Source organism: Chiloscyllium punctatum, chromosome 38 (genome assembly GCF_047496795.1).
Source record: "Chiloscyllium punctatum isolate Juve2018m chromosome 38, sChiPun1.3, whole genome shotgun sequence".
Lineage (NCBI taxonomy): Eukaryota > Metazoa > Chordata > Chondrichthyes > Orectolobiformes > Hemiscylliidae > Chiloscyllium > Chiloscyllium punctatum.
The window spans coordinates 73517941-73544419 of NC_092776.1; the positions used below are offsets into that span (position 1 = coordinate 73517941).

The 26479-nt window shown below is 44.0% G+C and overlaps 1 long non-coding RNA gene across 1 annotated transcript in view; it reads right to left on the reverse strand.

Annotated features, from left to right (window-relative positions):
* Positions 1-973: 973 nt before the first annotated feature.
* Positions 974-26479, reverse strand: part of LOC140463690 (uncharacterized) — a 64968-nt gene continuing 39462 nt past the window's right edge. The window contains exons 6-8 of the long non-coding RNA XR_011954736.1: positions 26351-26465; positions 10167-10277; positions 974-2222 (exon numbers count right to left, since the gene is read on the reverse strand). This is a non-coding gene — a long non-coding RNA (uncharacterized lncRNA). The remainder of the gene's footprint in view (positions 2223-10166; positions 10278-26350; positions 26466-26479) is intronic.

Below are 26479 nucleotides of genomic sequence, written 5' to 3' on the forward strand. Positions count from 1 at the left end.
AGCCCATGCCATCACGGAAACCAACGTCCTATCCAATGTCTCCATTTACACAGCTCACTGCCGCGGAAAGGCTGACAACATGATCAAAGACCCATCGAACCCTGGATCTCCTACAATCTCTTCCATCATGGAGACAATTCAGAATCTTGAACACACAAACCAGCAGCTCATGAACAGCATCTTCCCAGCCCATTATTAAACTGAGGAATGGACTCTCTAACTTCAAATAATGCTGATCTTGATCACATTGATGTTGCCTATAGCATACCCTTTCTGGTGTAGCCTGTATGCCTCAGTCTAAGTTTTTCCTTTACCCTATGACCTGTATGTCCTTGCTTATTGTAGGAGGGAGATTCCCCAGCTAGGGACAAAGACTCTGGAGGCAGAGAGGACACAGGCACGGAATGGACTTTAATTCAAGCTAAACCTGGCTAATGCTGGGAGAATCCCAAAAGGATCTTCCTCGAATCTGGCTTTGACATGAGAAGACAATTGTTTCCTTAATCTTTAGCTCAGATCAGACGGCAAATCAATGACACAATTCGATTTTGCAGTAATAAGACAGTATTTCTATACGTTCTGTGTTGCAATGATCATACACAACCTTGTCAGTGTACCATCCACTCCCCTTCTGCAGAACCAATCTTGTAAAACAACTGATCATTGATGGACACGCCTATGGACAGCCCGAGCTTCTTATTTGTTTCAGATGTTTAACGATTTTTGTTATCTCTAGGCCTTGGGATCTTTCATGCATTCCAAAGTTCGGGGCTCTGCTCTTTTCAGTCATATCCCTCATTGTTTATCTTGCAGGATTGCATGAATTCTATTCTCCAATGGGCAGGCTATCTCTTATCAAATTCCGTATCACATTTTACAGTAAAAAGCTGATTCTGATACAAAATACGTAATATTATTATTTCCACGGTTAACCTTTTTCTTCACGAATTCGACAAGACAAGCCAGGCATCTCTTTAAGGTTTTATTATTATGTTGAAATCTGTGTCCATGATTATTTACCAAATATTTAACTAGAACTTATTACTATTGTAAACAGTTTCAAAGGCACAACAGGCTTCTGAAAGATAACTTGAGATGCTATTTTTGTGGATGAAAATAATCCTTACTGAGATCAGAATAAGTTACTTTTTGTGGTGATTCTTCAAAGTTTTTGTGCTACAATTTCATTTTTTCATCTGTGTTCTGTTACAAATCATCACTTTTTTTAAAAAAAACCTTCTTTACCACTATATTGGCATGTTTCAGAATCTTGCGAATCAGATTATCCTTTCTTTTGCTTTGGAATAATTCCCTGTTCAAAGGCCCTTTTTTCACTGATGCTGAAGCAATCTAATTTAATTTCTGTCTATTTTGTGGCTCTTCCGAAACAGACAGCTGAAGTAGACTTTTAATTTTCGGCCACTCCATGTCTCTAAAAAAAGGCAGCTCCAACTCTCACTATGATCTGCCAGAACTGTGTATAAACAAAGTGTTTCACTCTACTTAGATACATGCGACAATGGATCCTATCAAATCAAATAAAACCAAATCGTATGATCGAGATAGAGAAATTGTCACAAGGTCAATACACCCCGATGAAACCTCTGCAGCCTGCCACATCCGGCCAAAAATCGTGATAGTCGATTAAACAACTAACTGTTAGAGAGGGCTCCACAATTATCCCCATTCTATCAATGGATCAGCTCTGCACATCAGTGTAAAAAACAAGGAAATAGTATCTGTACCGTCCTCAGCCAGGGGTGTTGAGTCAATGATTCAATTCACCGTCATCATGATGCCCACAGGATCACAGATCAGTCTTCAACCAATTCAATTCGCTGCACGTGCCATGAAGAAAAAGCTGAACACAGTAGAAAGGCAAATGCAATGAGTCCTGACCCCATTCCTGCAATAGGACTGAAGACTTGTGCTGTACAACAAGCCGTGCCCCTGGGGAAGCGGTTTCCTTCCAGCTACAACTCTGACATCTCCCGAGCAATGTGGAAAATTACTCAGTGTCGGGGAATAATTACAATCGGACCAATTACAACCCTCTCAGTCTCATCATGATAGTCAAATTGGGAGTTCGTTTTGATAGAGCTGTCAAGCAGCACAGACATAAACTTGCTCAGTGTGGTTTCCGATCGGTCCCCATGTGGAGATGGTGCTGTTTTGGAAAAGTCACTAGATGAATAATCCAGACCAGGCTAATGCTCTGGCAGCTGGTGGAAATTAAAAACAATTAATAAAATATCGAGATCTCAAATCTGGTGTCAGTAACAATGGCCTTGAAGTCAATGTCGATTACAAACACCAATTTCCTTCCCCAATGTACTTTAAGGAAGTGAATCTCCCGTGCTTTCCTGGTCTGGCCGAAAAGCGACTCCAAACACATAGACATGTGAAGATGCACTCTTCAATGGTCTCTGAAAAGGCCAAGTAAGACACTCTGTCGTATCAAACTGCTCTGAAGTCTAAAAGGATAAAACCTGACAGAACACCCAGCCCCCAACCACGGTATGGAAAAGGGAACGGGAAACACAGTCCTGTTAAGCCAGCAGAGACGTCCTTCCTAACATCTGTGAACTTGTGACAACATTTACAGAGCTTTCCCACAAACTGCACAGAAACATCGGGAATGTAATAGGCCATTGAGCCTGCCCCATTCTAGTTAATGTCTGAACATCTCCTCAATGCACTTTCCCCACACACTTTACACACCCATTAATGTGATTAACCTTGTGAAGCTATAAAATAGGAACTACAGTCGTCCCCTTGGTCTGTCGAATTTGCTATCCAATTCAATATAATGATGGTTGACCCTTTATTTCTACACCACACTCCTGCTCTCTACCCCATCCTTTGGTGTCTAGACATCCTTATTAGTCTTTAGTGCCTTGTCTTCCACAGCCTTATGTGAGAGAGAATTCCCGGGTTCACCAGTCTCTGAGTGCAGACATTTATTCGGATCTAAATGCAATGTGACCCATCTGTATTTAATACTGTGGCCTCTTGTTTTAGACTTCCCAGCCAGGGGAATTATCATCACTGCTTCCAATCTAACTCACCCTGTCAGTGTTTTATATATCTCACTGAGATCTCCACTCATTTTCCTAAACCCCATGGGATACAGGCTCAGTTGCCCCAAACTCTGCTCCACAAAAAGTCTGTCATCCCAGAGATCAGTCTGGTCATCCTTCGCTGCACTCCCTCAATGTCAGGTTTGTCCTTTATTAGGTACGGAGACCAAAACTGCACACAACACTGCACAATGTTCGAGTTGAGGTCTCACCAAGGGCCTGTACAGCTGCACTGAGACACCCTTACCCCTGGACTCCAGTCCTTCTGAAATGATGGTCAACAACAATTTATCTTCCTGACTGCTTTCTGCTCCTGCAATATTGCTTTCAGTGACTGGTGTACAGTGAGATCCCAGATCCTTTTCAATGTTACAGCTCCCCACTTGGTGGGTCTGTGTACACTGGTCTGTGTGCCAATGTATTTCCTGTATTGGCTTCTTTCTTCAGAACTCACTGCCCTGCATGGAACTCAGATGTCTGTCTAAACAATAACAGAAGAAAAGTAAAGTACAGTTCCCTTCATAGATCGACATTTCTCAACCACTCCCTTTTCCAATGGTTGGCTGGAACTTTAGTGTTTCACAACAAAGTAGACAACATCACATCTATCCACACTGCTCTTCATCTGCCACATGTTTACTCATTCACTCCGTTTGTTTCAATCTCCTTTAAGTTTTATTGACATCCTCCTCACTTTCAAAATCCTAGTTCCGTCAGCAGACTTGGAAACTTTGCATTTGATTCCCTCAATGAGATGTTTGAGATGTATTGTGAATATCTGGTGCCCCATCACCAATCATTGCGATGCCTCATGAGCCTTCCAAACTGAAAACCATCCATTTATTCCTACTCATTGTTTCCTGTCAACACTCCCATTTTAACACCATGTTCATATATTACCCCCTATCCCATGTGCTTTTACTTTGCACACTAGGCTTGGGACTCTATTAAAATCCTTGCTGAAAATCCAAGTTCAGTGCCTCTATTGTATTTTCTGTAATTCTGTAATTAATCTACCAGTGAGTTTCTCAAATGCTTCCCATTTCATCAATCTGTGTTGTTTTTTTTTTCTATGCCCATTATTTTCAGTTCCAATAATTTCTCCAAATTAGTTTATTTACTAGTTTCATTCCACATTATTTTCTCATCAGACTCAGGTTTTCTCCTATTGCTGGGAAGGCTTTGTTTATGTATTTTTCTGTGAAGGCAGAAGTGAAGTAGCTGTGTCATGTTTCTCTGTTCTCCATTCTCCATTCCCTGGTTTCACTCTGTAAAGAAGCTAAAACTTTGACTAAAAAGAACAGCTGTTGTCTATTCACCCTGTCCATGCCCCTTGTAATCTTATATCTGAATTACATTCCAAGTCAACTTCCTCTGCTCCAAAATAAGTAACTCGCGCTTACCCAGCCTCTCTCCACAGCTCATATGGTCCATCATAGGGAGCATCCTGGTGAATCTCTTCTGCACCTCATCCAGTACAATCACATCCTTCCTGTAACGCGGCTCCTAGAACTGCACACAATATTTCATTTGGCCTTACCAAAGTGCTATGTAGAACTCGGATAATCTTTGGGTCAATGAATATAGGCTTTATCTACAGTCATGCTGAACTCATCAATTATCATATCCAGTCACATTCAGGGATGTGTGGAGAAGCACGCTCTGAGCTTCCTAGTGTGATGCTGTTCTTTGAGTCCTCCCCTGTCTGGTTCCTTCTTCCAAAGTGCATCACCTTATATTTATCAGGGTTACATTCCATTTGCCATTGTTCTGTCCATCTGACCATTCTCTCTGTATCTTCCTGTAATATAAGACCTCCCTCCTCACTGCCAACCACACAGCCAATCTTTGTGTCCAACACAAACTTACTTATCACACTCCCCCTACCCACTTCACATTCACATCACTTATGAATGCCACAAATAATACGGAACACAGCACTGATGTCTACCGGGTACACCAGGGAAATTGGGCTCCAGTCACACAAACAGCCTTCTACCATGAAGTTGAGTTTGGATACAACTTGCCAAGTCACTAATAGGGCCTACATGTTCCCTGGTTGTTCTGTTCCACTTGATATACGTGAAGAATATCTGGGGATTCTCTTTAATCTTGCCCTGCCAGTAGGCTTCCATGCCCCTGTGTTAGTCAGTCCCCTCCGAGGGAAGAATTTCCGCCTTATTATGGTCTTAAATGGCATATCCCTTATCCTGTCATTATTTGCCTTAAATATAGAGTAGACAGCTAGAGAAACATCCTGTTTATTTCCACCTCATCACATGAATCATAGATTTTTGAAATTTCACTGTGATCACCTCTCATGCTTTGAAACTGGAGAGGTCGCAGGACAAATCTCCCCATCAGAAAATCTTGTCATCTCAGGAATTGATCTGGAGAATGTCCATTGCACGTCCTCTGTGATCAGTGTAATCTTTCTTAGATTAGGTCACCGACACTGCACTCAATACCTCAGGTACACTCTCACCAACACTCTATGCAACTGATTCATGATGTCTTTACCTCTATATTCCAATCCCTTTAAACAAACTCCAACCTAACTTTAACTTTCCAATTACATGTATTGCTCCAAATACCATTCACACTAATTGCATTTACAAACTCACTCTGTGAGTTATCGAGGCATAGAGATGTACAGCATGGAAACAGACCTTTCAGTCCAACCCGTCCATGTCGAGCAGATATCCCAACCCAATCTATTCCCACCTGCCCACATCCGACCCATATCCCTCCAAACCCTTCCTATTCATATAACCATCCAAATGTCTTTTAAATGCTGCAATTGTACCAGCCTCCACCACATCCTCTGGCAGCTCATTCCATACACGTACCACCGTATGTGTGAAAAAGTTGCCCCTTAGGTCTCTTTCACGTTTTGATTTTTTAAAGTGTGGAAACAAGTCCACAACGACCCACCAAAGCGCAAACCACCCAGATCCTTCCCCCTACACCCAACAGCACAGGCAATTTAGCATAGCCAATTCACCTAGCCTGCACAAGTTTGGATTGTGGGAGGAAACCCACGCAGACATAGGGAGAATGTGCAAAGTCCACACAGCCTGAGGCAGGAATTGAACCTGAGTCTCATGGCATTGGGAGGTAGCATTGCTAACCACTGTACCACCCAACATCCTTCACTTCTCAGCCTAAACCTATGCCCTTTAGTTCTGGACTCCCTGACGCCAGGGAAAAGACTTTCTCTATTTATCCTCTCCATGCCCTTCACAATTTTGTACATCTCTAGAAGGTCACCCCTCAGCCTCCAACGCTCAAGGATAAACAGCCCCAGCCTGCACAGCCTCTCCTTATACCTCAAATTCTCCAACTCTGTCAATATCCTTGTAAATCTTTCCTGAACCCTTTCAATTTTCACAACATATTTCCGATAGGAAGGAGACCAGAATTCCAGCAATATTCCAACAGTGGGCTAACCAGTGTCCCGTAAAGCCTTTCTTTTCACCCCAACAGGAATATACTTGCTTTGGATTCTTGTTATCTCATTTTTGAAGGCTTCCCATTTTCCAGCCGTCCATTTACCTGTGAACATCTGCCCCCAATCAGGTTTTGAAAGTTCTTGCCAAATACTGTCAAAATTGGTCTTTCTCCAATTTATAACTTCAACTTTAAGATCTGGTCTATCCATTTCCATAATTATTTAAGATCTCATGGTGTTATGGTAGCTGGCCCCAAAGTGCACCTCCACTGACACCTCAGTCACCTGCCCTGCCTTATTTCCCCAGAGTGGGTCAAGTTTTGTACCTTCTCTAGTAGGTTAATCCACATACTGAATCAGAAAATTTTCTTCTACACACTGAATAACTTCCTCTCCATCTAGACTCTTAACGCTACGGCAGTCCCAGTCTATGTTTGGAAAGTTAAAATCTCCTCCCATAATCACCCTACTTTCTTACAGATAGTTGAGATCTTCTCACAAGTTTGTTTCTCAATTTCCCTCTGACTATTAGGGAGTCTATAATACAATCCCAATAAGGCGATCATCCCGTTCTTATTTCTCAGGTCTACCCAAATAACTTCCCTCGATGTATTTCCAGGAATATCCTCCCTTAGTACCCCTGTAATGCTATCCCTAATCAAAAACTCCATTCCCCCTCCTGTCCTGCCTTCCTTTCTATCTTTCCTGTAGAATTTGTAACCTGGAACATTATCTGCCGGTCCTGCCGATCCCTGAGCCATGTTTCTGTAACTGCTATGATATCCCAGTCCCATATTCCTAACCATGCCCTGAGTTCATCTGCCTTCCCTATTCGGCCCCTTTGCATTGAAATAAATGGAGTTTACTTTATTAGTCCTACCTTGTCCCTGCCCGTCCTGACTCTTTGACTCGTTTCTGTTCTCAGTTTACCAATCTCAGATTGATCTATTTCCTCACTATCTCCCGGCCCCCAGCTCCCCACCCCCTCCCCCCCCCCCCCCGCCCAAACTAGTTTAAAACCTCCCGAGCAGCTGTGGCAAATCTTCCTGCCAGTATATTCGCCCCCTTCCAATTTAGGTGCAATCCGTCCTTCTGGTACAGGTTCCTTCTACCTCAAAAGAGATTCCAGTGATCCAAAAATGTGAATACTTCTCCCATACACCAGCTCCTAAGCCATGTATTCATCTGCTCTATCCCTCTATTCCTGTCCTCACTAGCTCATAGCGCCGGGAGTAATACAGATATTATTACTCTCAAGATCCTCTTTTTTAAAATTTCTGCCTATCACCCTGCAATCTCCGTCCATAATCTCAAATGTTTTCCCTTCTTATGTCGTTGGTTACAATTTGGACAATGACCTCTTGCTGGCCCCTCTCCCCATGAGAACATTCTGCACACTTTCTGAGATATCCTTGATCCTGGCACCAGGGAAGCAACACACTAATCTGCTTATTTCTCTGCTGTCCACAGAACCGTCTGTCTGTACCTCAGACTAGCGAGTCCCCTAACACAACTGACCTCATGGAATCCGACGTATCCCTTGTTGCATTAGTGCCAGTCTCCATACCACAAACCTGCCTGTTTGTGCTACGTTCCGTGTGAATCCATCACCCACTACATTTTCCAAAACAGCATATTTGCTTAAAATGGGGACAGCCCCAGAAGACTCCTGCACTAGCTGCTTAACTCTCTTGCCTTTTTTGGAGTTAACCCATCTATGTAACTCTATCTGAGACTGTCCCCCTTCCTATAACTGCCATCCATCACATACTGTTGCTGTTACCAATTCTGTATTGTCTTAAACTGTCTCTCCAACCAATCCATTCGATCTGATAGGATTCACAAGCAGAAGCATTTATTGCAGATATAATCTACAGTAACCTTTAAATCCGATAAATGCACTCCGATATCCAGCGATACATGAATTCAAACAGCAAAAGGCAGTAACTCTGCAGGTACGCTGTCCTGTCAGTTTCTTCCCCTCACCATGTGCTTCCTTTGTCCGTTCTTTTCCCTGTTAAAACTTGCATAAAGGCTTCTGATAATTCAAATACACCATATCCCCTATACCACTACACCCCTCCTACACCCTTACAATTCTGCCATTTATATTCACACCAACAAATTAAATCCAACACGCTCGTTGGCATAGAGACCACTGTCACACAGTTACTGTACTGCCCTTGCCATAAGTACATTCAGCGTCCTGACTGTAACCATATTGACATTCCCATCACTGTTTGGTGCCTACAAAAGAATTCCTGCTAATGGTTGCTGCTGCTTGGTTATTCTCAGCTCCACTTTTGATATTCAGATCTACATGACTGTCTCATTAATGCATTAACCTCATACTTCCTTCACAACTTTTTGGCTTTTTGCCTAGTCTGCATATTGGGATTAGATTTGGTTGGAATATCTGCTCAGCATGGATGGGTTGGACCGAAGGGTCGGTTTCCATGCTGCACATCTCTCTGACTCTATAACTCGATCCCAACAACCCTTCGTATTCACTTCCCAGCAATGGTCATTCTGCAGCTACACCTCCGTAATGACAGTTCCATCATATCTGTTCACTGTCATTCCATCTGCCTTATGGCGAATAAAGGGAGTCATTCCTCAGTAGTGGGGGGTTGAACAGATGGGTAGAGGTTACAGAGATAGGGAGGCTAAGAAGTAAACACAGTGACATCTGGTCAAGAATGTCAGAGGGACAAAGGTGTGTGGGGATTGGAGGAATTTACAGAGAGAGAGGGAGCTGGATTAGATTCTGGAGATAGGGATAGGGATGGAGTTAGGAAGAGGCAGGCAGACTGAGAGGCACAGACAGGGGGCTGTTTCATCTAGGAGATTATTGTGTATACTAACAGAGATATGGAAGGTTGTTGTGATTGAAGACATTTACAGATATAAGAAGGCTTCTAGGCTCTGGAGTCGACATAGATAGGAACGCAATGGAGAAGTCCAGGTTACTGGGTTGGAGACAATTACACAAATGGGGAGGGTTGCGCAAAGTGAAAGAGGTTCCTGAAGTCGGGAGGGGTATGGGGGTCGGGAATGAGGGTGAAATTTAACAAGGTAAAGATCAAAGAATTGGAGAAGGATAAGGAGATTACAAATTTTTCACAGCTAAGGAAGGGTTGTAGGAGCTGGAGAAGATTACATAGGTAGGGACCGATGGAGAGGTTAAAGACAAATACATTGACATGGAGGGTGATAGTGATGGGAGAAGCTTACAGGGATAGACAGGGCTGTCAGGGTTTACAGGGATGAAGGAATTTAGTATCTACTGGAGAAGGTTAGGGATTAGGGTGTTAGGGACTGGAGAACCTGACAGAGACAGAGACAGAGACAGAGAAACAGAAAATGATGTGGACTAGAGGAGACTCCAGACAGAGGAAGGATTATTGGGGCTGGAGGATATTACAGAGATCACGAACACAGCATGGGCCAGGATTGATGCCTGCGATCCCCTGTGCTGTCGCATTGAGGACCAGTACAGCAGAGGTGAAAGCAGGACCCTCACAAGATGGTGAGAATGAAGTCTAGAATGTTGCTGTTCCTTGCCCAGCTCTATATCTCTGTCCTGTCTTCCTGGTCTACCTCCACCCTGTGCTGTTTATTGTGAGTGATCTTACCAGCTGCAGGAATTACTGAAGGCTCCAGATCTCCCTCTCCATTTCTCTTGGCTGACCAACCAGTTTCCATGAGGTGATAGATGAGAAAGGAGTTAGGAACATCCTGATGAGCTGCATGAGACAGAAATAGACAGAATGGGAAATTAGACTGATGCAATGAGGATAACACATGCAGAGTGGCACTGAGTCCAGCAGAGATCTCGATAATTCCAGTCTCCATCCCTTGCCTGTGCTGCTGCATCTCTCTGGAATGGAAAATTCTGTTGACTCATGATCTCAGACCATCTGTAAGAGGGAGAAATGCTGACAGAGGCAGTAAATAGACCCACACAGCGAGGGATACCACATGGAGAGATACTAAGTGATATGACATTATTAAACACTGCATCAACAGGGAATTGTTTGAATTTGTAACAAAGACACTGGGATAATTGTGAGGGGATTCAACCTTTCTATCTCATCATCTCTTTGGCAGTGGCTCACAGATGAGGCTGACTGTCTCCCACTCTCAGTGGGGGTGGGGGAGTCTGGAGTTGGCTGTACAGACCGATGTGGCCTTCCACAGACTCTGTTACACTTGAGGCAGAAGGTGAACGTGGAAAGGGGGTGGGTGGGGTGTTGATATGACAGCGCGCTCCTTGTGCTGTTTTCTCCTCGATTCCCGTTTTCCCCACAGTAAGTCTCGAGGTGTTCGACACCTTCCCAATGCTCCTTCCCACTTCAGATGGTCTTGGCCGATTTGATTAAGAGATGAAAAAAAAACCGATCAATTCTGAAGTAACCAACATTTAGAAATGTGGAGGAGTGCAGTAGGAAGAGGAAATATTGTCAGTGTTTAATCAGAGTAGCGGAACAGGGAGGATTGAAGGTGCTGGAGGTGGTGAGAGTATTACAGAGAGGGGTAAAGGCCTGAACAACGGTACAAAGCCAGTACGGATTGCTGCAGCCAGAGCTGTTTGCAAAGGTAGGGATAGACATATGTATATTTCATTGATTCATTCAAGGCCGAAGGATGTCACCGGATGGACCAGCATCCATTGCCCTCCTGCTAATTGCCCAGAGGCAACTCAGAGCCAGCCATATTGCTGTGGGACTGGAGTCACATGTGAGCCAGACCAGGTAAGAATGTCATATATCCCTCCCTAAAGGACATACGTGAACAAGTTGATTTTTTCCAGATAATCAACAATGCTTATACAGAGGCCTCACTAATGTCCTGTACAGATACACCATGACATCCCAACTCCTACTCTCAATGCTCTGCCCAATGAAGGGTTACCATCCCAAACGCCTGCTTCACCAGACTGTCTACCCGTGACGCTACTTCCAAAAAACTGTGTACCTGCATCCCTGGGTCAATGAAATGATTCACAACAATATCCAAGGCCCAAGCATTAATTGTACAAGTCCAGCCTGGTCTGCTTTACCACAATACAACATCTTGCATTTCTCCACCTGTTATTCCTTACCTCAGTGGTCCAGCAGTACTGTTGATTCCATTGTACTCTTCGATAACCCTCTTCACTGTCCACTTTATTACCAATTTCAGTCTCACTCACAAACTTGCTAACCATGGCTCCTGTATTATCATCTAATCTGTTTATATAAATGATGCACAACAGTGACCCAGCACCGAACCCCATGGCACACCGTTGGTCACAGGCCTGCAGTTTGAGCAGAAACCCTCTATGAACACGCTCTGTCTCCTACAGTCAATCCTGTCGTGTATCCAGTTGGTGAGCGCTCCCTGGTTATGTCTGATCTAAACTTACTAACCAGTCTGCCATGTAGAACCTTGTCAAAGGCCTTGCTAAAGTTCATGTGGACATCGTGTACTGCTCTGCTTTGACCTCTCACTTGTCTACCTCCACACTCACATTTGAGGCATGATTTCCCATGCACAAAGCCATGCTGACGATCGTTAATCTGTCCTTACCTTTCCAAATGCACGATGATCGTTTCTCTCAGAATCTCCTCCAACAACTTACCACCTCTGCATCAGTCTCACTGGTCCGTAGTAGCTGTCGATAATACAAATATCTCTGGGAGGGGCCCTGCAATTTCCTCCCTCGCTTCTCACAAGGCGCTGGGGTATATCTGATCATGTCCAAAGGTTTTATCTAACTTTTCCATTTTAAGACATCCAGCACCTCCTGTTCTCCAATGTGAACTCTTTTCAAGACATCCCTATGTATTTTCCCAAGTTCCCGAGCTTCCATGTCTTTCACCACAGTAAAGCCTAACACAAAATATTTGTTCAATATCTCCATCATCAGCAGTGATTCCACACAGACAGCCTCATTGACCTTTCAGCGGCCCTATTCTCTCACGAGCTAATTTTTAGCCCTTGTTGAAACTTTTCAAAATGCTTCTGAAATTTCAAATATCCCTCTACTGCAACTATCCTCCCCCACCCTTATCTATTCTGCCATTTATGGTCACACCAAAATATAGAATGCAACAGATTTAAAAATATTCCCCTTTTATAAAATCATACATCTCACATTGTTTCTAAGTATCTAGTTCTCATTTATTGTCATATTCTTTATAGCACTTTCCAGCACGTTCCCGACTTACTGTCAGGCTAACACCGTTTGGTTTCAGACTGACTGCACAAAGGATTTTGGGAATCCTTGTGATTCAATCTGAAACAGGTAGCTTACAGGACCAGCAAGTAATTGAGAAGGCAAAGGGAATGGAGTCTAAATATAGGGAGGTCTTGCTAAAACAATGCAAGGTACAAGTCAGACCACACCTAGATTATAATGAATAGTATGTGTGCCCTCAGGAAAGACATTCTTGTGTTGGAGGCAGTCCAGGGAAGGTTCGCTTGGCTGATCCTGGAGATGGCGGGATTTTCCAATGTGAAGAGTTGGAGTAGATTGCCCTTGAACCTATTGGGGTTTTGAAGAATGTGAGAGAAATTGAATGAAATATCCAGGATTCGGAGGGGCTTTGACAGGTTAGATGTCGTTAAGTTAGAAAATGGAACAGTACAGCAGAGTAATAGGCCCTTCGGCCCACCATGGCTGTGCTGACCATGATGCTATTCTCAACTAATCCCATCTGTCTGCACATGGGCGATATCCCTCTATTCTCTGTTTGTTCATGTTTCTGTCTAAATGCCCTTCAAATGTTTGCTCTTGTTGCCACCTCTCCCACCTCCTGTTTGTTTTTTTGCTGATCCTGCCTAAATCCCTACAACCCCTCAATAATCACATTGCTCGGTAAAGACAATTGGCCTCATTCATCTCACTTAAAACTTCTCACTCTCACCTTAAACCGATGCGCCCTAGTATTTGATATTTCGACATTGGAAGGAGGATTCCAACTATCCACACTATTCACGCCTCTCCTCATGCTCTATACCTGTACAAGGTCACCCCTCAGTCTCGAATATTCTCGCAAAACAATCCAACTGCGTCCAACCTCCTTAAGCACAGTCTCATCCAGGCAATATTCTGCCAACCCTCTGTTGGAACCTCCCCAAAACCTCCACATCCTTCCTGTGGTGTGTCGATGAGAATGACACGCAACTTTCCAAACATGGTCGAATGAAGTTTCATTCAGTCACAACATGACATGCAAACGTCTGTACTCAATACTGTGCCCAATAAAGGTAAGCATACCATACTCCCCCTTGACCACCACATCCTGTTGTGTTGTTATTTTTAGGGAGCTATGGATTTGCTTCCAGTGTCTCTCTGTTTATCAATGTTTCCAACTAGTCAATTAGTGTACTTCTCTCTTCCATTTGACTTCATAAATGCTTGTAATTTTTATTAATGACTGTTTGTAATTTTTATTAATGACTTAGATGAGGGAGTCGAAGGGTGGGTCAGTAAATTTGCAGATGATACGAAGATAGGTGGAGTTGTGGACAGTGAGGAGGGCTGTTGTCGGCTGCAGAGGGACTTAGATATGATGCAGAGCTGGGCTGAGGAGTGGCAGATGGAGTTCAACCCTGCCAAGTGTGAGGTTGTCCATTTTGGAAGAACAAATAAGAATGCGGAATACAGGGTTAATGGTAGGGTTCTTAGTCAGGTGGAGGAACAGAGGGATCTTGGGGTCTATGTACATAGATCTTTGAAGGTTGCCACTCAGGTGGATAGAGTTTGTAAGAAGGCCTATGGAGTATTATCGTTCATTAGCAGAGGGATTGAATTCAAGAGTCGTGAAGTGATGTTGCAGCTGTACAGGACTTTGGTTAGGCCACAGTTGGAGTACTGTGTGCAGTTCTGGTCGCCTCACTTTAGGAAAGATGTGGAAGCTTTGGAGAGGGTGCAGAGAAGATTTACCAGGATGTTGCCTGGAATGGAGAGTAGGTCGTATGAGGATAGGTTGAGAGTTCTCGGCCTTTTCTCGTTGGAACGGCGAAGGATGAGGGGTGACTTGATAAGATGATCAGAGGAATAGATAGAGTAGACAGTCAGAAACTTTTTCCCTGGGTACAACAGAGTGTTACAAGGGGGCATAAATTTAAGGTGAAGGGTGGAAGGTAGAGGGGAGATGTCAGGGGTGGGTTCTTTACCCAGAGAGTGGTGGGGGCATGGAATGCGCTGCCCGTGGGAGTGGTAGAGTCAGATTCATTGGCGACCTTTAAGCAGCATTTGGATAGGTACATGGATGGGTTTTTAAATCTAGGTTAGAAGTTCGGCACAACATCGTGGGCCGAAGGGCCTGTTCTGTGCTGTATTGTTCTATGTTCTATGTTCTATGCATCACTTCACACCTGTCCCGATGAAATTCAATTTGCCCCATCTCTGCCCAATGTTACAGCTGATCTACATACTGCTGCAACCTTGAACACTCTTCCTCACTATCCACAATTCCCCTAACTATCCCTAATCATTACATGCCTTTCCAAATGTCGACTGCAAAATTACCACTCAAACTGCTGACCTTTTCATCTGAATCACAGATATAAATTACACACAGACATCACAGCACTGATCCTTGTGAAACAGACGTCCAATCAGAAATTGACCACTGCACATGCCTCTGTCTACTATCACCAAGAAAATATTGCATCCGACTTAACAACATGCATGGATTGTGATTTGATCTCCCAGATCTCCCTTGCTATTTAGAAGCTGTCCATTCAAAATGACTCTATATTTTGATTCCCAGATTAAATTGGCTGTCTCACTAATGCACTGACTGCGGCCTTTCTTCACAACAAAACGGGACCTGTTTGGTTTTTTGCTGATCCTGCCTAAATCCCTACAACCCCTCAATAATCACATCCCAGCGATGGTCATGCTGCAGCCACACCTCCACAATAACAGTTCGATCATATCTGTTCCCTTCAGTTAATGCTGTCATTCCATCTGCCTTGTTGCAAATGCATGGTGCGTGTCACCGAGAGAGGGCCTTTGAGGGATGGTTAGAGGTCACAGAGTGGGAGAGATGTTTGGGGGTGTGACAATGTTGCAGGGTTAAACATAGTTACAGTTGCTACAGATTGTTCGCAGGAGAAAACATTTTATTGTTTGGAGGAAGATAGAGAGATAAAGCGTCTTTGATTAGATTCCAGAGATAGGGATGTGTGTAGGGTTGTGGATCGTTACATGGACAATGTTGATCAGGACGTAGACCATTCACAGAATTCCAGGATTTCGTACATTTAACAACATTTGTGGGATCTGGAGAATATCACAGTGATAAGGAGGATGGTATGGACTGGAGAATGTTACAGGGAAAGGGTGGGTAGTATGGACTGGAGAATGTTGCAAGCACATGGAAGATGATATAAGCTGGAGAATGCTGCAGCAATAGAGAGGAGTATATGGACTGGAGGATGTTGCACGGACAGGGATGAAGTTATAGACTGGATACAGTTAGAAGGAGAGATGAATTTATGCACTGGAAGGTATGTCAGAGAGAGTGAGTGGGGTGCATGCTGCAAGGTACGACAGGGATAGGGAAGCTTGTAGAGACTGGAGGAGAGAGTGATAGAGAGTCTTGTGAGAGACCAGATTCATTTATGAGCATAGGATATGCTATAGTGAGCAGAGCCTTTTGCAGATATAAATGAGGATACAATGGCCACAAAGCAGTCACACCTATACATAGGTATATAGGAACTGAAGGAATTGAACAGATTAAACAGGCTAGGAGTGTTGTATGCAGTGGAGGAGATTAAACTGAAAGGGATGGTTTTAGAGACTCAACAATGTTAGGAAATAACGGGAGTTGCAATTGTTAGAGCAGGTTTCAACAATTCGGAGGATATAGACCTGAAAGAGCTTTGACAGATAGCGATGGAACGGTAAAGGGAATTGTAGTGGCTTCCCTTTCATAAGCAATCCATAAGCACTTAAAATAGCCTGGTTGACATGTGCATTATCTCTCGACCATTCATCAGACAGCGCTGCAAATACTTCACTGGATCTGCCTACCAGCTTAGACTGAACTAGCATCACCCAGAAAACCTCGGACCACTCTCCCTGTCTATGAAATCTTTCAAATGAAATACAGAGTTCCTTGACAGTAGAGTCACAGGTAGTTAGGATCGCGAAGAAGGCGCTTGGTATGCATTCCTTTATTGGTCAGAGTATTGGGTACAGGAGTTGGGAGGTCATGTTGCGGCTGTACAAGACAGTGGTTAGGCCAATTTTGGAATGCTGCATGCAACTCTGTTCTACTTCCGATCGGAAGGATGTTGTGAAACTTGAAAGGGTCCAGAAAAGATTTACAACAACGTTGCCAGGGATGAGCTATAGGGAGAGTTTGAACAGGTGATGGTTGTTTTTCCTGGAGAGTTGGAGGCTGAGGGTGACCTCATCGAGGTTTATAAAATCAAGAGGGACATGGATAGGGTAAAGAGACAAAGTCTTTCTCCTGTGGTGTGCGAGTCCAGAATTATAGGGCGAGGTTTAGAGTGAGAGTAGAAAGATATAAAAGATAAAAAGGGGCAACTTTTTCACGCAGATGATAGTACATATATGGAATGAGCTGCCAGAGGAAGTGGTGGAGGCTAGTACAACTGCAACAGTTAAAAGGCATCTGGATGGGTAGTTGAATAGGAAGGGTTTAGAGGGAGATGGGCCGGGTGCTAGCAGGTGGGACTACATTGGGTTGGGATATCTGATCTGCAGGATGGGACCATGAATGGGTTGGGGAACCTGGAGGATGTTATGATTTGAACCACAGGTAATGTTTGATTGGATCTTTCAGCCAGTCTTACAGATGGTAAAATTGCAACATTTAAGAAGCATTTGGATGGATATATGAATAGAAAGGGTTTGGAGGGAGATAGGCCAGGTACTGGCAGGTGGGACTAGATTGGGTTGGAATACCCTGTCGGCATGGCTGGGTTGGAATGAAGGGTCTGTTTCCATGCTGTACATCTCTATGACTGGAAGATTGGCTGAACGGTCCAATCAAAAATTACCTGTGGTTCAAATCATAATATCCTCCAGGTTCCACAAGCCATCCCTTGTCCTATCCTACAGGTTCAATGAATCCCGGAACACCTAACCTTCTTCAAGACCCACGTCCCTTTCAACATTTGTACCATCCTCCAAGTTCTGCAGCCCTTCATACCTTGTAACATGGTCCAGACTCTCCAACTCCTCCTTCCTCTGCAATGTTCCCCAGAAGGGCACTGGAGGATGGTGGGGGTTACAGAGATACGGAGGGACATCAGGACGGGAGGATTTTGCAGACATTAGGAATATATGGACTTGAGGAGGTTTCACAGTTAATGAGTGTTATAGGGACTGGACGAACTTACAAAGATAGGAATAGTTTTAGATTGGAGGATTCTGCAGAAAACCTGTATGTGGTTAAAGGCAGGATTTTTAGCAGCGATCAGGAACAAAGGGATCCTGTGTCCCTCAGGATCCCACCCAAGTTGACAGGCTGTTAAGAAGGTGGATGGTGTGTTGGCTTTCATTAGCAGGGGGATTGAATTTAAGAGATGTGAGATTTTGCTGCAGCTCTACAGAACCCCAGTTAGACCACACTTCGAATATTGTGAACAGTTCTGTTCGCTTCATTATAGGGAGGACGTGGAAGCTTTAAAGACAGTGCAGAGGAGATTTAGCAGGATGCTGCCTGGACTGGAGGGCATGCCCATAGAAGGTAGGTAGTGGAAGCTAGGGCTTTTCTGATCACAGCGAAGGAGGAAGAATGGTGACTTGATAGAGGTGGACAAGGGAATGAGAGGGATAGATAGAGTGGATAACCAGAGACTACTTCACATGGAGAAATGGCTATCACAAGGGGACATAAGTTTAAGGTAACTGGCGGAAGGTTTAGCTTAGATATCAGAGGGATATGGGCCAGGTGCTGGCAGGTAGGACTAGATTGGGTTGGGATATCCTGTCGGCATGGACGGGACTGGTACGTTATTTGCACAGAGTGTGGTGAGTGTGTGGAATGGACTGCCAGCCGTGGTAGTAGATTCAGACACATTGCAGACATCTAAGCAACTCTTGGATAGGCACAACAATGATAGTAATATGTAAGGTATGTAGGTTCGTTTCATCTTCAGAGTAGGATAAAAGGTCAGCACAATATTGTGGGTGGAAGAGCTTGTACTGGAATGTGCTATTCCATGTTCTAAATAGCAAGGGTTAAGATGGCAGCAAGAGGTTTCGGGAAGCGGGAGAGGATGCGATCTGAATGAAGTGACACAAATAGGAGGCGTTGCTAAAGTTGTATGAGGTAACAGAGACAGCAATGGTCTGATCTGCAGCAGATGACCAGACTGCAAGAATTGTGGGGACTGGAGGTGCTTTCACAGGGAGGGAAGAGCATAGAGCCACAGGAGGTTACAGAAATGTGGAGAGCTGTCGGGCCGACAGGAGTTCATGGAGATGGGGAGGTTGGGAGGAATGGAGCAGTTTACAGGAATAAGGATGTTGGTAGGATGGGGTGTTTTACACAGACAGGAATGTTTCAGGTGAATGGAGCCGAGTACAGAGATAAAGTGGGTTGTACAGATTGGAAAAACAAATAGACGTATGGAGGGTAGTCGGGACTGAAGATGTTTATAGACACAGGAAGGCTTAGGGTCTGCAGGTTATTTAGATAAAGAGGGTGTGGAATTAGACAGATTCTCCAAGTGATAAAGACAGCAATTTTGGTTGGAGACACTTTCACAGATTAGGGAGCATTAGTAACCTCCTCCAGTTTGGTCAGAGTGGGAAGGGTTGTAGGGGAGGGTGATGTTTACACATGTAAGAGTTGGAGGAGATTATGAAAATGATTAGATGGATGGAGACACTGGAGGAGCTTACATTGACAGGGTGGGTGCTGGCAATGAAAAGATATCACATAGATAGAGGGTCTTGTAGGAACTGTATTGAAAGAGTCACAGGCATTGGAATGACTTCTGCAGATTGGGAGTATTACAGGGACTGAGAGGATTGTACGGTCTCCACAGATTGATCGTGTCTTTAAGAATATGTAGATATGGAAATCTTAAACCCAATGCATGCAGTCTTCATTTCAAGACCAGAACCTTATTATCCCTCATCAGCCAAGGATCCCTAACCCTGCCAGCTTTTCCCTTTACCCCAATGGGGCATACTGGTCCTGGATTCTTGAGATCACACTTTGAAAAGCCTCCCATTTGCCAGTTGTTCCTTTTCCTTCAACCAGACTCACCCAATCGATTAGAATCATAATGTGGAGGTGCCGGTGTCGGACTGGGGGTGTACTAAGTTAAAAATCACCGACACTCGGTTCCAGTCCAACCGGTTTATTTGAAAGCACTAGCTTTCAGAACACTGCTTCTTCATCAGGTGGTTGGGGAGCACAATCCTAACAGTACAGAATTTATAGCAACAGGATGGCAGTGTCATGGAATATAATATCAAACAAATTTAGTTTAAGCCTTCCACCTGTTACAGTGATCACCAGCCCTTCCAAAGCGAGTTGGATTATAGCTGGGCATTGTGCAATTTTAAATTCACGGCATTGACGCTAGCCAGATCCTGCCTACTGGCCCCAAACCTGGCCCTTTTCCAGTATTCCTCTTCAATCTGTGGACCTGCTGATCTTTTTCCATAATTATGTTAAAACGAAGACTGTTGTGGGCACTGGACCCAAAGTGCTCTCTGAATGACACTTCAGTCACTTGCTCGACCTCGTTTTCTGAGGGGAGGTCCAGTGTTACACCTGCCTGAGTAGAGTAGGACCCTCTGCATATTGATTTAGGAACCTTCCTTGGACACATTTGAAAAATTGCCCTCCGTCCAGTTCTTTTTATACTCGAGGTGGCCCAGTCAATACAGGGAATATTAAAATCTCCAGCCTGCACTCCTCTATTATTCCTATAGTTATCTACAATCTCTCTACACAGCTGCTCCTCTGGTATCTGTTGGGTCTACAACAGTCTACAATACAGTCCCAACAAAGTGACCACCCCCTTCTTTCGAACTTCTAACCACGTGGAATTTTAAATGAATATATGTTTTAAAAATTGGAATTAACAATCCATAAATAAATATTGATAAAAAATCCAAACACTTGACCTTCAGAGAAAGACACCAGTTCACTCTCATGTGGTCAGCACGACATCCCCATAGCAAAGTGTTTGCCTCTCAATGACCCTGTGAAATGGGTGAGCCAGCTGCTCAGCTCAAGGGCAGCAAGGGATGGGCAATAAAGGCTAGTCAGACAGAGACACCCACATCCCATACCTGATTTTTTTAAAAATCCATTCAGATTGGTCCCAGCACAGTTCCAGTGGAACAATGTCCTGGCCAATCACATTGGTAGATTTATGGACAGGGCTTTAAACTGACAGAGAGTATGCAGGGACAGGCTTCAGGTAAAAGGAGCTTTCCAAATCCAAAGGGAAAAGGTGAAGCATCAGAGCAGCGTGGGAATGTGACCGAAGACAACAGAAAGGAACAGGATGAGACAAAGTTTAACTAAAACTGGAGATCAGCAAATCCATTTGTGACAGGAAATTGTGGGAACGAGTAAATTATGTGTTTTTATGAATGGACAAAGTCTCTGTAACCAGGTAGATGGATTTGTGACACAGAGATAAAAGAGATTGAGACACCAGAGAGATATGGTTACAGGGCGAACAAAAGGTGGAACATAAATATTCAATGGATCACAACCTTGTGCAAATTCAGGCAAAATGGACGACGCTCACAATAATGGGTAAGAAAGGCATTACAGAGAAAGCATTTGGCAACAGATCATAAAGTAGAGTCAGTCTGAATGTTAATTCTGGCTACTACTTGCCAAGGACACAAGGAGCAGAACAGTTTTAGACCACCCACCGAACAGCATTTCATGTCTCATCACTGCAATAAATAGGAATTCATTGGAATTTTTAATATAGGCATGGTGAACATTTAGTTAAATGTCAATATTCGCAAAGTCCGGAACAATCACACTGACAACAGTGATATTGGAAGAGGAGTTCAGAGAATTTTTTTCAGTGTTTCTGAGAATAACACATTGTGCAACTGGCGAGGGACGTAACTGTCTCAGAGAGACTGTTATGTGATAAAACATAGTGAATGAGTAATGTCACCTGGAGAGATCCACAGGGAAATTGTGATAAAGTGCAGTTTAAAGAAATATAAAGTTTTAAAGCGAATCACAGAAAGGACAACTAGAAACAAAAATAGCAAATTACGTGGGTTTGAGATGAGAACTGACCAAGGTAAACAGGCTAAACAGACTGAAATGTGTGTCTGTAAATGAACAGTGGAAAACATTTGAAGGAACAGTGCAAAACACTCAACAAAAGGACATTCCACTGAAACAGATAAAAACTCAGCAAGAAATCCCCACCGGTCCCTCACTCAGAACAAAATGGATCATATTAGGTTATGAGGCTGAGAAGATCACCACAAAGTACATAAAATCCTGAAGTAAGAGAGAGTTTTAGGAGTAAGTTTTAAAGGGATTGTAAAGGGTCTGCTAGCAGGACGAGGGCAGTGGGAAGGGGAATCATTGTCAGGGTTTAATGACACGATAGGAACAGGGAGAGGTGAAGGTGCTGGAGGTGGTGAGAGTGTTACAGAGAGTGGTCAGGGCCTGAACGTGTTACAAAGCCAGTACGGATTGCTGCAGCTGGAGGGGTTTGCAGAGGTAGGGAGGGACATATGGATTTTTACTTATTCATTCATGGGATGTGGGTGTCACTGCCTGGACCAGCATTCTTTGGCCCCATGCGAATTACCCAGAGGTTGTTGGGGCCCTGGTGGATAAATATCATACTTTGCTGGCCACAGGTGAAGTGCTGAATGACTGGAGGATCGGTAATGTGGTTCCTTTGTTCAAGAAGGGCAGCAGGGATAGGCCAGGTAATTACAGAGCAGATAGTCTGACAGCAGGGGGAGGGAAATTATTGGAAACTACTGTGGGGATGAATCAACACTTGGAAAGGTAAGGATCAACTCGGCTTAGTCATCACGGATTTGGCAGAGGAAGATACTGTCTGAGGAATTCAGTCCAGTCTTTTTGAAATGGTGCTTAATTATATTGATGAGGGCTGTGCAGATGATGTGGTTTACATGGACTTGAATAACTGGAAGGCTGGTCCAAAAGGACTGGGTTCCAAGGCAAGTTGGCAATTGGATGCAAAATTGGTGGATAGAATACTTTCACCAGTGGATGTACCACAGAGATCTGTGCAGGAACCATTGAACATTAATAACTCAGATGTGAAAGCAGAAGGTATCATTAGTTCATTTGCAGATGACATGAAAGATGAGGGTGTTGTTCACAGTGAGGAGGATGGTCTCAGTCTGTAGTCCAACGTCGATCAGATGATAATCGAAGCAGAGTTTAGTTCTGATTGAAGTGAGGTAATACTCTGTGGGAGGTACGATAAGAGAAGTACAGACATAATAAACGGTAGGTCCTTGCGGAGTACTGAGGAATACAGGGACCTTGGTGGATAAGTCCATAGATCCCTGAAGGTGTCAGCACAGGGAGACAGGATGGGAAAGGCACCTCAACTGGGAGCGGGAGAGGGACCCATATCCTGGTGGGGTGAATTGCTCGAGCTACTTGAGTGGATATAACCTAGTCTGGCAGGGTGTTGGACCTTAAGTAAACGTAAGGCCAGTAAGAAGATTGAGGCTGGTACTCAATAAATAATAAATAAGTAATAGATTAGACCACAATTGGAGTACTCTGCAATTCCAGTCTCTCTGCTACAGGAAGGATGTTGTGAAACTTGAAAGGGCTCAGAAAAGATTAACAAGATATTGCCCGGGTTGTTGCTGAATAAGCTGGCGTTACTGTCACTGGAGAATCGGAGACTGAGGGATGACCTTACAGAGGTTTATATGAACATGAGCGGTATGGATAGGGTAAGCATACAAGGCCTTTTCCCAGAAGGTGGGGAGTCCAAAACTAGAGGGCATAGGTTTAAGGTTAGAGGTGAATGGTTTACAGAGGGACTGAAGGGACAGCTTCTTCACACACATGGTGATGTGTGTATGGAATGAGCTGAGAAAGAAAGTAGTGGAGACTGATACAATGACAACATTTAAAAGGTATCTGGATGGGCATCTGAATAGTAAGGGTGTAGACGTATATGGGCCAAATGCTGGAAAAGGGAATGATTTATTTAGATCTTCTGGTAAGCCTGGACGAGTTTGGACCGAAGGTTCTATTTCTGTGCTGTATATCTCTATGACTTGAAAAGAGTGCATGTTATAGAAGAGGTGGTGCTGGAGGTTTTAAAACACAAAGCTATGGCAAGTCCCAGAACCTGATTAAGTGTATCACAGGACAATGTGGGATGCTAGGGAAGAAATTGTGGAGCCCCTAGCAAAGGTATGTGTACTACTGACAGCCATGTGTGATGGGCTGGCAGGCTGGAGGGTGGCATCATGGACAGTGAAGGAGGTTTTCTGAGATTACAAAGGGATCTTGATGAAGGGAGTGAATGGGCTGAAAAACTAGAGATGGAATTCAATCTGAATAAATACGAGGTAATGCATTTTGTAAAACAAACAAGGGTAGAGCTTATACAATTAATGTTAAGGCCTCGGTTCGTGTTTTAGATCAGAGGGCACTCCGGGTTCAGGTACATAATTCTTGAAGTTTGCATCACAGGATGGATAAGACACTGCTTGGCATGCCTGACTATGGCTCAGTCCATTGAGTGTAGGATTTGGGACGTCATGTTGAGATTGCAAAGACATTTGAGAGGCCTGTTCTGCAATACTCTGTCCAGTTCTGGTCACCCAGTTAACAGGGAGGATATCATAAAGCTGCAGGATATTCAGAAGAGATTTACCAGGATATTGCTGGGTATGGAAGGCTTGAGTTCTGAAAAATGGCTGGATAGGCTGAGTCTTTTTTTCACTAGAGCCTGGAGGTTGAGACATGATGCTATAAAGGTTTATGAAAAAAAAATGAGGTATATAGATCAATTTAATGGTAGTTGCCTTTTCCTCAGGATGGGAGAGTCTCAAGAGGAGGGGCCACATTTTTAAGGTTAGAGGAGAGAGATGTTCAAAAAAAGATATGGGGCAATTTGCTACACAGAAGGTGGTTTGAGTGTGGAATGAACTTCCTGAGAAAGGGGTTGATGTGGGTACAATTACAACATTTAAAAGATATTTGGATAAACAGGTGAATAGGGAAGGGTTGGAGTGATATGGGCCAGCAACAGGCAGCTGGGAAGAGTTTAGTTTTAGATTATGGTGGGTATCACCTGAAGGGTCAGTTTCCATGCTGTATGGGTCTATGACAAGAATATGGTTTGATTCCATTATTGAAGAAAGGATCAGGGCTGGGCCCACTGATGGGCATCATCGACATAAACAATTTGGTTGAAAATATAGGAGTGATTGTGTGAAAGTTTGTTGATGATCAAATGAATGGTGTCGTGGGCAGTAAATACGGTTATCAAAGAAGATCTTGACCAACTGGGCCAGTGGACCAAGGAATGAAAGATGGAGTTTAATTCAGGTGTTGGATTTTGTTAAGACAAACCAGGGAGGACTAATACAGTTAATGGAAGGGCTCTGGCCAGGGTTGTTGAACACAGAGAGAGAGTGAGAGAGAGAGTGAGAGAGAGAGTGAGAGAGAGAGTGAGAGAGAGAGTGAGAGAGAGAGTGAGAGAGAGAGTGAGAGAGAGAGTGAGAGAGAGAGTGAGAGAGAGAGAGAGAGAGAGAGAGAGTGAGAGAGAGTGAGAGAGAGTGAGAGAGAGCAGGGGGTGCAAGTTACATTGTTCCTCGGAAGTGGCATCACAGGTGGACAAGGTGGGGAAAGCGACATTTGGCACATTTGCTGACATTGGCCAGCACTTTGTTACATACATTGGAGATATTTGTAACATTGTCCTAAATATTTCCCTTGGGCAGAGGAGGCCAAGGGGTGACTCTAAGAATGGTGAATAACCAAGGGTAGGTGAGTCCAAAACTAGAGGGTATAAACGGGAGGTGAGAGAGCAAGGATTTAAAGAGGGAGCTGAGGGGGAATATTATTCACAGAGGATGGTGCATAGATGGAACAGACTGCCTCAGGCATATGGGAGAAACAAGAACAATTACAGCATGGAAAAGACATTTGGGTAGGTACATGGAGAGGAAAAGGTTTGAAGAGATAAGGGCCAAATGCAGGCAAATGAGACTCATTCAGTTTAGGTAACATGGGCAGCATTGAGGAGTTGGACCACAGGTTCTGTTTCCGTGCTGTATCGCTCTGTATCCAGTTAAAGAGGATAAGTGTACCAAAATAAGGCATGTTGGAGACACTGAAGCAAGTTACAGTGATGGGGATGGTCGTCTGGAATGCAGTACATTTCAAATATGTGGAGGGACTATCGGGAAGGGAGGAAGTTACAGGGACAGGGACTATTGTAGGAGTTAAAAATTACTGAAGACACTGGTGCACAAGCCATGCCACAGATACGGTGTTGCAGAGTAGTGAGTCTTAGTACAGTGTTGGAGGGAGAACACAGAACAGAAAGATCCCAGGCAGCATTCACAACCTCTCGTCAGAGGCCTGCTTTCCCCTCTGTTGTCCTGATGCTCACTAAGACAGCACAGGACTGGATTGATAACTATGAACTCCCCATTCTGTCTCAATGCAACATAAGTTAAAGTAGATGTGGTCATTGAGCATGGGGTGTGTCTATACTGTGCTCCCCATCCAGCACTGTATCGATGTCATGTCTTGTTAGCGATGTTTGGAGCCCTCTCACTGCCCTCTGCTCTGTGCACTGTGAGTGATCTTACCTCACTGCAGGATTTATTGAAGTCTCCCTGCCCTTTGTCTCTCTGGCTGACCAACCATCTTCAATGAGGTGATGGATGAGACACACAGCAGTTGAGTTAGCAACTTACTGAGTACCTACAGGAAGAGAT